The sequence below is a fragment of the Hyla sarda genome, chromosome 4 (assembly GCF_029499605.1).
Source record: "Hyla sarda isolate aHylSar1 chromosome 4, aHylSar1.hap1, whole genome shotgun sequence".
NCBI lineage: Eukaryota > Metazoa > Chordata > Amphibia > Anura > Hylidae > Hyla > Hyla sarda.
This window is the reverse complement of record NC_079192.1, coordinates 233,428,907-233,442,901: the sequence shown is the minus strand read 5'-3', so window position 1 is coordinate 233,442,901 and position 13,995 is coordinate 233,428,907. Positions and strand designations below refer to the sequence as shown.

At 42.6% G+C, this 13,995-nt stretch overlaps 1 long non-coding RNA gene across 1 annotated transcript in view; it reads right to left on the bottom strand.

Annotated features, from left to right (window-relative positions):
- LOC130369053 (uncharacterized) overlaps nucleotides 1–13,757 on the bottom strand; it is a 99,212-nt gene extending 85,455 nt beyond the window's left edge. The window contains exon 1 of the long non-coding RNA XR_008892653.1: nucleotides 13,673–13,757. This is a non-coding gene — a long non-coding RNA (uncharacterized LOC130369053). The remainder of the gene's footprint in view (nucleotides 1–13,672) is intronic.
- Nucleotides 13,758–13,995: the final 238 nt, after the last annotated feature.

Below are 13,995 nucleotides of genomic sequence, written 5' to 3'. Positions count from 1 at the left end.
ACTACTTCACTTCAGTTAATCTGCACAACAGGACAATATGGCCTTTGCAATGTTATGCTGTATACAGTTCTCGTTACATCAAAATACATGTCAATGGTTGACAAAGTTACTAGATTTTATAACAATATATATATTTTTTCACTTTCACATTTTTTTTTTATTAACCTCTTCAGGACGCAGGGTGTATGCATACGCCCTGCATCCTGAGTCCTTAAGGACGTAGGGAGTATGGGTACCCCCGTGGGAAATCCGGTCCCTGCCGAAATCATTCAGAAGGCATCCCGGAACATCGCCAAGGGGGTCCTGATATTTTCAGCGATTCCGGTTCCTGCCGCTCACCGGGCGGGGACTGAACTGGGATGCCTTCTGAAATCATTGCTGGCGATCACCTCATATCGGCGATCACCGCAGTTCACTGGTAAAATATACCAGCGGTCAGCGGCACTTCCGGGTCACATGGGTCACATGTAACATACACCACCAATCCTCATCAGTACAGTACTGGGGGGGGGGCGGCACTGTTGCCACCCCCCAGTACAGCTGCGATTGGGTGGCCTTAGTGACCACACCAATCACAGCAGTATGGGAGGGGGGAGGTGGGTGTAGGAGCATGTTGCTCCATTCTGCCCACCATTTCTGTGAGATCTGGTGTGCAGGACAGAGCCCAGTGCTGCCATCTTCCCCTCAGTTAAAATTAAAAAAAAGTGCCCCCTTGCTGTGGCCCCTTGGCACAGAAAGCAGTCAGAGAAAGCATTAGATTAGGTAGGGACAGTTAGGAGTTAAAAAAAAAAATGCCATACCTGCCTCTGACACTAAAAGCACCTCAGAGGACAAGGTTCTGATGATGAGCCACCACAGTGGAGGAGTCGCTGTCATGCGGGACCGCAAACCTCCTCTTCTCCTGACCCTGTGCCCCATGCTAGTATGAGTCCCCCTGGCTAATACTAGTCAAACCGCCCCCAGTCAAGTTAACTGGTGCCCCGTACCGGAGAACTTGTCTGGACTGAGCCAGCGGACCATGAGCCCGTGATTCCTGAGTTTGTTGGCGACTCAGGAATCAAGATTGACATCGTCGGGTTCACTGAAATGGACTATTTCAGTTTTTTTTTCAGTGACGACTTTGTCAATCTGGTGGTTAACCAGACGAACCTGCATGCCCAACAGTTCATCGTCGCAAACCCGGGCTCACTTTTGGCTAGGCCCAATGGCTGGTTCCCAGTCGATGCAGAAGAAATGAGGACATTTTGGGGCCTCGTGCTGTATATGGGCCTGATCAAAAAAAAACAGTGTCAGGCAATATTGGAGTGGGGACATCCTTTACCATACCCCACTCTACAATATGGCCATGGCACGTCCCCGGTTCAAGGCCATTCGGAAATGTTTGCATTATGCTGATAATGCAGCATGACCCCCCCACACCCATACCGTATGACCGCCTGTATAAAATCAGGCCGGTCATCAATCACTTCGGGGCAAAATTTTGGGAGGCCTATGTCCCTGGAAGGGAGATTGCTATTGATGAGTATCTCATCATCTTTAAGGGGAGACTCAGCTTCCGGCAATACATCCCTACCAAGCGAGCGTGGTATGGTGTGAAGATGTATAAACTTTGCGAGAGTACCTCAGGATACACTTGCAAGTTTATGGTGTATGAGGGACGAGATTCCCGTATTGAACCCCCAGAATGTCCCCCCACTCTGGGTGTTAGCGGGAAAATCGTTTGGGGCCTTTTGCACCCATTGCTAGATAAAGGTTACCACCTTTGCATGGATAACTTTTATACTAGTATCCCTCTCTTCACATCCCTCGCCGCCAGATCCATGCTCGCTTGTGGGACAGTCCGGAAGAATCAAAGAGGCCTTCCTTCCTATCCCCTCCAAATTCCATTCCCTGGTGGTGAGTCCCGTGCCCATACCCATGAAAACCTGTTGCTGGTCAGGTATAAGGACAAGAGGGATGTCCTTATGCTCACCACAATTCATGGGAACGGCAGCACTCCTGTCCCTGTGCGAGGTACCGTGGGACCAGTCCTCAACCCAGATTGTATTCTGGACTACAATCGGTATATGGGGGGAGTTGATCAATGATCAACTGATCAAGTCCTCAAGCCATATAATGCAATGCGGAAAACACAGGTATAGTACAAAAAAGTTGCGGTCTACATGGTACAGGTTGCCATGTATAACTCTTTTGTACTGTCAGTGCCCCAGACCGTCCCCGGCCAACACTTTCCAGGTGAGGTCCCCCACACTGGAAAGAAGGGATGATCCCAGAAAAAATGCAGAGTGTGTCGCAAGAGGGGGATTCGGAAGGACACCACCACTCAGTGCGACACTTGCCCCGATCATCCGGGCCTCTGCATTAAGGATTGCTTCAGGGAGTATCACACTTTCATGGAGTTTTAAATTTTCAATCCTTTCACCTGATTTTCATTCTCAGAATTCGACTCCATTGTACCAGTCCAGAGTACATTGTGTTCCAAATTTAAAAGACAACAAAGAACGGAAATAGAGTTGCCTAAACAACAAGAATAGAAATTAAGCAAAACAAATAGGGTAAGTCAAAAACGGAAAAACATGTTGACCACCGGAGTACCCCTTTAATACCAGCAATTCAGTGTTAAAAATCAATTCTTTCACTTTACGGCCCACTGTTCAAAAAACATGTGAGGTGTAAGTACTCACTATAACCTTTGTTAATTTCCTTAAGGGGTGTAGTTTCTAAAATGTTGTCACATGTGTGGGGTTACTGGTGTTCTTGCACAATGGGGGCTTTGTAAATGCACATGGCCTCTGACTTCAATTCCAACAAATTTTTCACTCCAAAAGCCCAATGGCACTCCTGCGATTCTGAGCATTGTAGTGCGCCCTTAGAGCACTTTACATTCACATATGGGGTATTTTCTTTCTCAGGCGAAATTGCACTACAGATTTTGGGGGCCTTTTGCCCTATTACCCCATGTGAAAATGAAACATTTGGGGTAACATTATCAATATAGTGTGAAAAATCAAATTTTTCACTTTTACGGCCTACTGTTCAAAAAACCTGAGGTGTAAGTACTCACTGTAACCCTTTTTACGTTCCTGGAGGGGTCTAGTTTCCAAAATGGTGTCACATGTGGGGGGTTTCTGATGTTCTGGCACCATGGGAGGTTTGTAAATGCACACGGCCCCCGACTTCACTTTCAGCAAAATTCTAATTCCAAAAGTCCAATGGCGCTCCTTCTGTTCCGAGAGCTATAGTGCGCCAGCAGAGCACATAACGTCCACATATGGGGCGTTTTCTTAATCTGGTAAAATTGGGCTTCAAATTTTGGGGTCCAATTGGGCAACACCATCATTTTAGTGTTAAAAATCAAATTTTTCATTTTCACATCCAACTCAAAAGCAAAGTCGTTGAGGAGTTAAGGCTCACTAAATGCCACATGCTTCCCCAAAAACCATTTCAGCAAAATGCTCTTTCAAAAAGCCAAATTTTGCTCCTTGTCTTCTGAGCATTGTAGTGCGCCAGCAGAGCACTTAACGTCCACATATGGGGCATTTTTTTTAATGGGGAGAAATTGGGCTTTACATTTTTGGGTCAATTTTCTCCTATTACCCCTTCTGAAAAAGAAAAATTTGGGGTAACACTATCATTTAAGTGTTAAAAATCTCATTTTTAATTTTCACGTCCAACTTCAACGCAAAGTTGTTGAGGAGTAAGGCTCACTATACCTCTTTTTACGTTGCTTGAGGGGTGCAGTTTCCAAAATAGTATGCCATGTGTTTTTTTTTGTGTTTTTTTTTTTTTTTTTTTTTTTTGCTGTTCTGGCACCCCTATGGCTTCCTAAGTGCAACATGGCCCCCAAAAACCATTACAGCAAAATTTGTTTAAAAAAATGCTCTTTCCCTCTTGAATCATGTTGTGAGCCCACAGAGAACTTTATGTCAACATATGAGGTATTTACATACTCGAGAGAAATTGGGCTACAAATTTTGGGGGGCTTTTTCTCCATATGCCACTTTTAAAAAAATGAAAAAAATGGGGCTACAAGAACAAGTTAGTGTAAAAAATGGTGCCAGAAAGTTAAACAAACTTGTAAATTACTTATATTAAAAAAAATCTTAATCCTTCCAGTACTTATCAGCTGCTGTTATGATCCACAGGAAGTTATTTTCTTTTTTAATTTCCTTTCTGCCTGACCATAGTGCTCTCTGCTGACACCTCTGTCCAATTTAGGAACTGTCCAGAGCAGGATAGGTTTTCTATGGGGATTTTCTCCTACTCTGGACAGTTCCTAAATGGACAGATGTGTCAGCAGAGAGCACTGTGGTCAGGCAGAAAGAAAATTCAAAAAGAAAATAACTTCCTGTGGATCATAACAACAGCTGATGCTGATAAGTACTGAAAGGATTAAGATTTTTTAATAGAAGTCATTTACAAATCTGTTTAACTTTCTGGTACCAGTTGATTTAAAAAAAAAGTTTTCCAATGGAGTACCCCTTTAAAATGTATGCAACATATAGAAATTGTTGGAGCCTCAAGATCCTGATAGGTTGTGAGAATAGTGTATGCTGAGTACTTTGCTTTTTTTTTTTTGACAGGCCGACGGTTTTACTTGCTGACATATGCAGGTAAAGAACAGGAAAGAATAAAAGAATAGAGCATAATTGTAGTGAGCATTCTGCTTCTGCCCAGTGAGTGGCTGAATTTCTCAGTCTGTATGTAAAGTTGTTTTGGATCACACATTCTTAACCCCATTTTGCCTAGGACAGAGCCAAATTTTTTAGTGTTTTTGTCTTTTCCACCTCACCTTTTAATATACATCTATTATTTTTCCATCCACAGAGCGATATGAGGGCTTGTTTTTTCACGACCAATTGTACTTTGTAATGACACCTTTTATTTTACCATACAATGTACAGCACAATCCCCAAAAATATTATTTGTGGGAAGGGGGAGGGTGAAATAAACAAAAAGACACAATTTTGGAGGGTATTTGTTTTAACAGAGTAGACTTTACTTTAAAAATGACATGTAATCTTTACACATTTATTAACTCCTTAACGACCATGAATGCTAGCAGCAGCCGGGGACCCGCCGGTAATGGCGGACATCCGCGATCGCGCGGATGTCCGCCATTAACCCCTCAGATGCCGTGATCAATACAGATCATGGCATCTGCGGCAGTGCGGTACTTTGAATGGATGATCGGATCGCCCGCATCGGTACAAAAATATAAAAGTATCTAGCCATAGGTATCATTTTAATTGTATTTATCCACAGAATTAAGAACACATGTCATTTTTACCATAAAATGTATAGTGTGAAAACAAAACCCTCCAAAATGTGCAAAATTGTTGTTTTCACCAAAACTTCCTCCCTAAAAAAATTTTTGGGGGTTTGTCGTAAATTTTATGGTAAAATGAGAGGTTTCATTATAAAGTACAATTGGTCACGCAAAAAAAAAAAAGCCCTTATATGGGTCTGTAGATGGAAATATAAAGAAGTTATGGATTGGTCCTTAAGGTTAAAATGGGCTTGGTCCTTAAGGGGTTAAAATGATACCCACTAACTTTTATGATATCTTTTTATGATAACGACTAACTTTTTCAAACTAAGTATGTTTAAAATTGCCCTGTAACTTCAGATTGTACCCCCTTGTGGTTTGTCTTTTATTAAAACACTTCCCTCATTAACCTTTTTAAACCATTTACCCCTTAAGGAAATATCCCATTCTGTCCTTAAAGGGGTTATCCACCATAAGGTGATTTTAATACATACCTACCAGACATATACAAAGAAAGAGAAAAAACCCAATCAAAGAGCAATTGCTACTGATAAATATGCAAAATTTTATTATTATATCCAAAATGTTAAAAAGCGTCACACATATGTGACTAATTTCAATAAGAATAAAATACCAGGTGTGTATGTATAAAGCAATACGAAATGAGATGTCTCAGATACAACCGGAAAAACACGTAGGTGGATCAGGTACAGTAGAGGTAAAAATCACAATGGATGTATATATAGTGAGGTCAGGAAATTATGTAATATGGCTCCTATTCAAAAAGAAGTAACCAGGGGTCCAAAAAGGGCCCCAGTAGTAATGAGAAGCTAACTGCTATATTACATGATTGGTATAGAGAATGGGCCCAAAGTATAACAATAATAATTAGTGAAAAGAACCTCACTTACCCATAATGGAAGCCTGTAACCACCGTCCCAACGTACGTTTCGTCACCCGACTTTCTCAAGGGACGCTTTTTAACATTTTGGATATAATAATAAAATTTTGCATATTTATCAGTAGCAATTGCTCTTTGTTTGAGTTTTTTCTCTTTCTTTGTATAAAATAGTTTATGGAGCTATACTGACTTACGACTTATAGACCCCTTGCACCTAGTACATATCATGAAAAACAGAGTACAATATATACCTGTTTGGTGCAGTTTATCCTTTTTGTGTTTAAATACCTACCAGACAGTAATAACAATGCTTAGGAAGGATCTATGCTTGTCTTGGGGCTAAATGGTCACGTTGTGAGATTACCATAATGCTTTTTGTGAACTGGCTATATCCTGTTGGAGTTCGTTCCCTCAAACTACAAATACCATGATTCCTTGTTTCTAAATGTGAGGTCATTTTTCTACCTCCCACACATCAGCTACCCCACCCATTGAGACACACCTGTGATCTCTTTAATGCAATAGACCAGTGTTTTCTGACCAGCTGTTGCAAAACCACAATTCTTGCAGATTGATCTCACTCAGCGGTTGCTCCACCCATTGAAGCTAAGACAGGCTTCCTCTGATCATCTGACTGATGTAATGTCTCGGGCCACAATGCAACCTGGGAAAACCTGAGATGACACTAATTTTGTGCGCTTTTAAAAATAAACATTGGGGCAAAAATCACAGAAGAATTGCGAGACCACCGTGAAACACAGGTACAGACATTATATTATGAACTACACTAACCTTACAGCCCCTGTAGCATAGTAAAAAAAAATTGTACTTTTGTAAATACACCTTTCATTGTACCGCAAACTAGTTTTATTATTTGCGGGCGGAAATTTATTAGAAAACTGTAATTTTGTAACTTTTTTTTGGGGGGGGAGAGGCGGTTGGTTTTTATGCAGTGCACTTTATGGTAAAAATGATACATTATCTTTATTCTGTAGGTCAATGCGAACAAAACTATATCCAATTTCTATAGTTTTTCTATTATTGTACTACTTCTAACTACTAACAAAATTGGTAAGCATAAAATTATCTTTTTCTGATCCCTATAACTTTTTTGTTTTTCCGCATATGGGGCTGTATTTGATGGGACTTTTAGATTGCTTTTTTATTTTCTATTGCTATATGAAGGTATTAATTCATGTGATGTATTTTTGGTGTTTGTTTTCTTTTTACGTTTACGCTGTTTACCATGCAGGCTCATAAACATTATATTTTAATAGTTTGGACATTTACGCATGCGGTGATTCTAAATAGATTCTTTCTTTTTAGTTTTTTTCCTTTTTCTTTGAAAATGGAAAAATAAGGGGGATTTGATTTTTTATAAAGGGGGGGGGGTATATATAATTTTGGAAACTCTTTTTAAACTTTTTATATTACAATTTTTAAGTTCCCATAGGGGACACTTATATGCAATTATTAGATTGCATTCACTGGCTAATGCTATGCCTATAGCATAGCTTTACACAATGAGATTGGCGATCCACTAATATAGCCTGGCAAAGGCCAGGCTAAATAATTGATCGGCGATTGGTGGCAGAAAGCAGCTAAGGGGACCCTCCTCGCCATTTTAGCTCACATAACCCTGACATTCACATTGCAGGGGTTCTGTGAGCTCCACTGAGCAACCAGCAAGTTCCATTTTCTCTTTAGACGCCATGATCGGCTTTGATGACGGCATCTAAAGGGTTAAATGCCAGGCAGCATCCAGATCTCCGGTGCCCATCATAAGCAGTGATTGTCCCTTTCTTCCTACTGATGATATGTAAAGCTTTGTAGCCCAGAATTTGGTTCACATACTTCCTAGCTACACTGACTCAATTGACTTGATTTGTAGGCTGTTAGAAAACATTACCCCTAAATCCTTCTTGTCTGAAGTCTTTGCTATGACAGGACTGCCAATATGACTGCAGATTTTATTATTTTCATCATTTATACAGTAAAGCAAAATAATGTTTCATATTATAGACACCTTTAGGAACATGAAGCAAATTGTGCACTTTGTGTCATTGGCAAAATAGCAAATTTTATCTACCATAACTTCTCCTATGTCACTTACAAACATTTTTTTAAAGCATAGAACACAGAATAGACCCTTGTGGTCCATCACATTTAACTAGTATTTGTTCAGACTACACACTATTAACAACAACCCTTTAACCAACTGCAAATTCACTAAACTATCCAGGTATTAAAAAAATATAAAGAAAAAAAAGTATCCTGCCCACTGAATGGCATAGAGATTTGCGTCTCTTTGGTTACATCATATCCCAGTTAAAATGGGTAACTAAGTGACCAAGAAGTCCCATGTACTCCAAAATGGTAATAAGAAAACTACAGATCACAATGAAAAAATTAGCAGTAACACAGCTCAATCAAAAAAAAAAAAAAAAAAGTAAAACATAATGTCAACTATACAAATTGGGTATCATTACAATTGTACTGACCTGATAGAGAAATAAACTTGTCAATTTTAATGCACAGTCAATGAGTATGTTTTATAATAAAGTGAAAGTTGTCATTACAAAGTACAATTGGTCCTGAAAAAATCAAGCCTTCCTATGGACTGTAGAGGGGAAAATAAAAGAGTTGTGGCTTTTAGATGGAAAGGAGGATAAAATAATTTTAATCCAAAGGATGGGGGATAAGTTATAGATCTTGGGTGGTCCTACTGCTGGGACCCACTGTGATCTCCTGAACAGGGCCCCGGCAGTCTGCCGGATTGGCCATTCTGGCCCCGCAGGAAGCCGCGGCCAACACACCCCCTCCATATATCTCTATGGGATACATGGAGGGGGCATGTCGGCTGCCGCTCCATGCGGGGGTCAGCACACTACCTTCCAGCAGACTTCTGGGGCCCCGTTCAGGAGATCGTTGGAGGTACCAGAGCACTTCCACCTTCTTACAATAAGTATGTAGTCAAAAAAAACATTGTTATCTTTATAATAATCATCAAAGATGGACCTCTTTGGCATATGTGTATCTTGGCTAAAAGCAGTTCATTTGTAAATGCACATTGGCTGTAGTCAGGGGCGTAGCTAGAAACCACAGGGCCCTGATGCTAAAAATTGTCCTGGGCCCCACTACCCATACCCCCCAACAGCCCCCCCCCCCCCTCCGACGACCTGCTTTCCCAATCCCTGACGACCCCCTTACTCGGCCTAAGCCGCACAAACATACCAATTAATATGAGGGAAAAAAACAACAGGAGGTGCGCCCCTAGTGAAGACCGTTTACCAGTTGTGACAAAGTGAAATCAAAGATGGGTTCTTACCCCTAGGTGTTGCGCTCAGGGCACAACACCTACAGTAGCATCTGGAGAGAAATAGGCAGACCGCTGCCACGAGGAACTTCCCGGTGTGACGTCAGTGGAAGGGAAGTTGCAGGAAATTGTGAAATGGATTCCTCTCAAAGAAGTTGCTGGTCCCCAAATATTGTAACAGATGTTTGCAACGCGTTTCGATCCCGGAGAGGGATCTTCGTCATCTCTGCCTGACAAAGATCCCTCTCCAGGATCAAAACGTGTTGCAAACAAACATCTGTTACAATATTTGGGGACCAGTAAGGAGAAAACACATCTGGTCCAGACGCCAGGACTTCTTCCAGCTCCATCTTCTTTGCAGAGTCTGGTTCCTTAATTTGTCAGCAGATCCTTATCCTCTGTATGAAGACAATAATCAGTAGATTTCTGCCAAATACTGTACCCCCTGAATATAATACTGCCAAATACTGTACCCCCTGAATATAATACTGCACCCCCTGAATATAATACTACAAACCACTGCCTCCTGAATATAACCCTGCCACGCACTGCACCCTCTAAATATAATACTGCCACACACTGTACCCCCTGAATATAATACTGTCAACCACTGTACCCCCTGAATATAATACTGCCAGCCACTTTACCCCCTGAATATAATACTGCCAGCCACTGTACCCCCTAAATATAACCCTGCCACACGTTGTACTCTCTAAATATATTATTGCCACACACCATACCTCCTGAATATAATACTACCATCCACTGTACGCCTGAATATAATACTGCCACATACTGTACCCCTGAATATAATACTGCCACACTGTACCCCCTGAATATAGTCCTGCCAACCACTGTACCTCTAAATATAATACTGCCATATACTGTATCCCTGAATATAATACTGCCACACACTGTACCCTCTAAATATATTATTGCCACACACTGTACCCCCTGAATATAATACAGGTACACATTGTACCACCTGAGTAAAATACTGCCACACACTGTAGCCTCTAAATATAAATTATATATATGCTGTACATTGAATATAATATAAATCTTCCTCCCGATCCCTTTGTTTCCCCCTCTTTTCCCCTAGACTTGTAAGTCCTCTTCATGCTCCCCTGAACTCCCCCCTACATTCCAAAGTCCTTTCCCATGTAAATAACATCACTCCCCTACCACCACCGTACAGTCCCATGTAAATAACATCACTATTATACCCCCAACATACAGTCCCATGTAAATAACATCACTATTATACCCCCAACATTCAGCCCCATGTAAATAACATCACTCCCCTACCACCAACATACAGTCCCATGTAAATTACATCACTCCTATACCACCAATATACAGTTCCATGTAAATAACATCACTCCCCTATACCACCAATATACAGTCCCATGTAAATAACATCACTCCTATACTACCAATATACAGTTCCATGTAAATAACATCACTCCCATACCACCAATATACAGTCCCATGTAAATAACATCACTCCTATATGACCAATATACAGTTCCATGTAAATAACATCACTCCTATACCACCAACATGCAGTCCCATATAAATGACATCACTCCTATACCACCAATATACAGTCCCATGTAAATAACATCACTCCCCTACACCAATATACAGTCCCATGTAATTAATATCACACCAATGCTTGTCTCCATTCCTGTTGCTTTTTCATGGCAAGAATAATGGGGGAGATTTATCCAACCTTGTGCAGAGGAACAATAGAGCAGTTGCCCATAGAAACCAATCACATTTCAGCTTTAATTTTTCAGAGGCCTTTTTTTTTTTTTTTTTTTTTAAATGAAAGCTGGAATCTGATTAGTTGCTATGGGCGACTGCTCCAGTGTTCCTCCACCATGCCCAGACAGCCCTTCAGCTGTTGCAAAACTACAACTCTCAGCATGCCCAAGCAGCCATTGTATTGTGTGTGTGTAAAAGCCCCCCACACACTCCATCCTCAGTCTCCTCATTATCACCGGTCCCCCCCCTCATCATTACACACACACACACACACACACACACACACACACACCCTGTCCTTGGTCTCCTACTCCTAATCAACATTACTCCACATCCCAACCCCCACCCTGTCCTTCTCATCAACATTACACCCCCCACCAATCCCGGCTCGGCTCTACTCACCTTCCTGAAGCTGAGCGGTGCGAGGCTGGAGAGTCTGCTTCTCGTGTCACTGCCGGCTGCCTGGGATAGGTCTCACGGGGTCAGAGGCTGTGACAGGTCACGTGCATGCCTGCGCTGCTCTCCCACCAGCCCTCTGCCTGTCTGTTGACCCTGCTGCAGCAACAGGGCCCGGGCAGTTTTAAAAAAGTGCTGGCAGCAGCGGACCCGCTATGTAACTATGTAACTATGTAATATATAGTTTAGTAAAGTGGCAGGGGATCCCTGTGGCCCCCCAGGCTATTGGGCCCGGTCGCGATTGTGACCTCTATAGCTACGCCACTGGCTGTAGTGAATGTGTGTTTTGTCTATAGTCATCTGCACCCAAATAAAAATTCAGAAATGTATTAAGTGTCACGATGCCGGCTGGCAGGTAGTGGATCCTCTGTGCCAGAGAGGGATTGGCGTGGACCGTGCTAGTGGACCGGTTCTAAGCCACTACTGGTTTTCACCAGAGCCCGCCGCAAAGCGGGATGGTCTTGCTGCGGCGGTAGTGACCAGGTCGTATCCACTAGCAACGGCTCACCTCTCTGGCTGCTGAAGATAGGCGCGGTACAAGGGAGTAGGCAAAAGCAAGGTCGGACGTAGCAGAAGGTCGGGGCAGGCAGCAAGGATCGTAGTCAGGGGCAACGGCAGAAGGTCTGGAAACACAGGCAAGGAACACACAAGGAACGCTTTCACTGGCACTAAGGCAACAAGATCCGGCAAGGGAGTGCAGGGGAAGTGAGGTGATATAGGGAAGTGCACAGGTGAACACACTAATTGGAACCACTGCGCCAATCAGCGGCGCAGTGGCCCTTTAAATCGCAGAGACCCGGCGCGCGCGCGCCCTAGGGAGCGGGGCCGCGCGCGCCGGGACAGAACAGACGGAGAGCGAGTCAGGTAGGGGAGCCGGGGTGCGCATCGCGAGCGGGCGCTACCCGCATCGCGAATCGCATCCCGGCTGGCAGCGGAATCGCAGCGCCCCGGGTCAGAGGACGTGACCGGAGCGCTGCCGCGGGGAGAGTGAAGCGAGCGCTCCGGGGAGGAGCGGGGACCCGGAGCGCTCGGCGTAACATTAAGTATATCCTCAAAATATTAGTTATTCTTCTGTTTTGGATCCAGTTCCTATTTTCCTATTCCTGCCAGCATGGTACTGTTAATCAGTGGTGTTGCTAGGGTTGGTGTCACCCGGTGCGGTAGAAAATGGTGTCAACCCCATACCTACCCCCTCCCCCCAGTAAGTTTTTAGCCTGTTGTGACAGATGCCACTGTTGTAGCGCATTGTGAGAAATTCCAGTATAATAATGAGATATACCAGTTGCCACAGAATAGGAAAGTGTTAAAGAAGTTTTCACCATTTAAATATACAGCTCCCAGAATTACTTAAAGGGGTACTCCACTGGAAAACATTTTCTTTTATATCAACTGGTGCCAGAAAGTTAAACAGATTTTTAAATTACTTCTATTTAAAATCTTAATCCTTACAGTACTTATAAGCTGGTGTATGCTCCACAGGAAGTTGTGTAGTTCTTTCCAGTCTGACCACAGTGCTATTTGCTGACACCTCTGTCCATGTCAGGAACTGTCTAGAGCAGGATAGGTTTGCTATGGGGATTTGCTCCTACTATGGACAGTTCTTGACATGGACAGAGGTGTCAGCACAGAGCACTGTGGTCAGACAGAAAAGAAATTAAAAAAGAAAAGAACTTCCTGTGAATTGCTTATACAGCAGCTAATAAATACTGGAAGGATTAAGATTTTTAAATAGAAGTAATTTACAAATCTGTTTAACTTTGTAGCACCAGTTGAAGTAGAGTACCCCTTTGAGCAGTGGTGAGGTTATGCTGGGAGTTGTAGTTTCACTCACCATAACTGTAGAACTGGCCAGTGACTACAGCTCTGATAGGACATAGAGAGGAGAATGTACAATGATATCAGTGACTACAGGTGACGTCTTTTCTATAGTCTTCCCTTATCTAATTCAGATGGTACATACCGCCAGGACTTGTTCCAGCTAAAACTTCTCTATGCAGAATGTGACGCCCAGACGTCTCCTCACTATGTCAGCGCATTCTCATCCTCTATATGAAAACAAGTATTATTATAAACCTGCCAGACACTGTATCCTCTAAGTATAATACTACTATACACTATACTCTTTGATTATAAACCTTCCATACATCATACCCACTGAATATAATACTACCACACTGTGTACATTCTGAATATAATACCAACACATACTGTACACTCTGAATATAAATCTGCCACATACTGTACCCCTGAATATAATACCGCTACACACTGTACCCTCTGAAT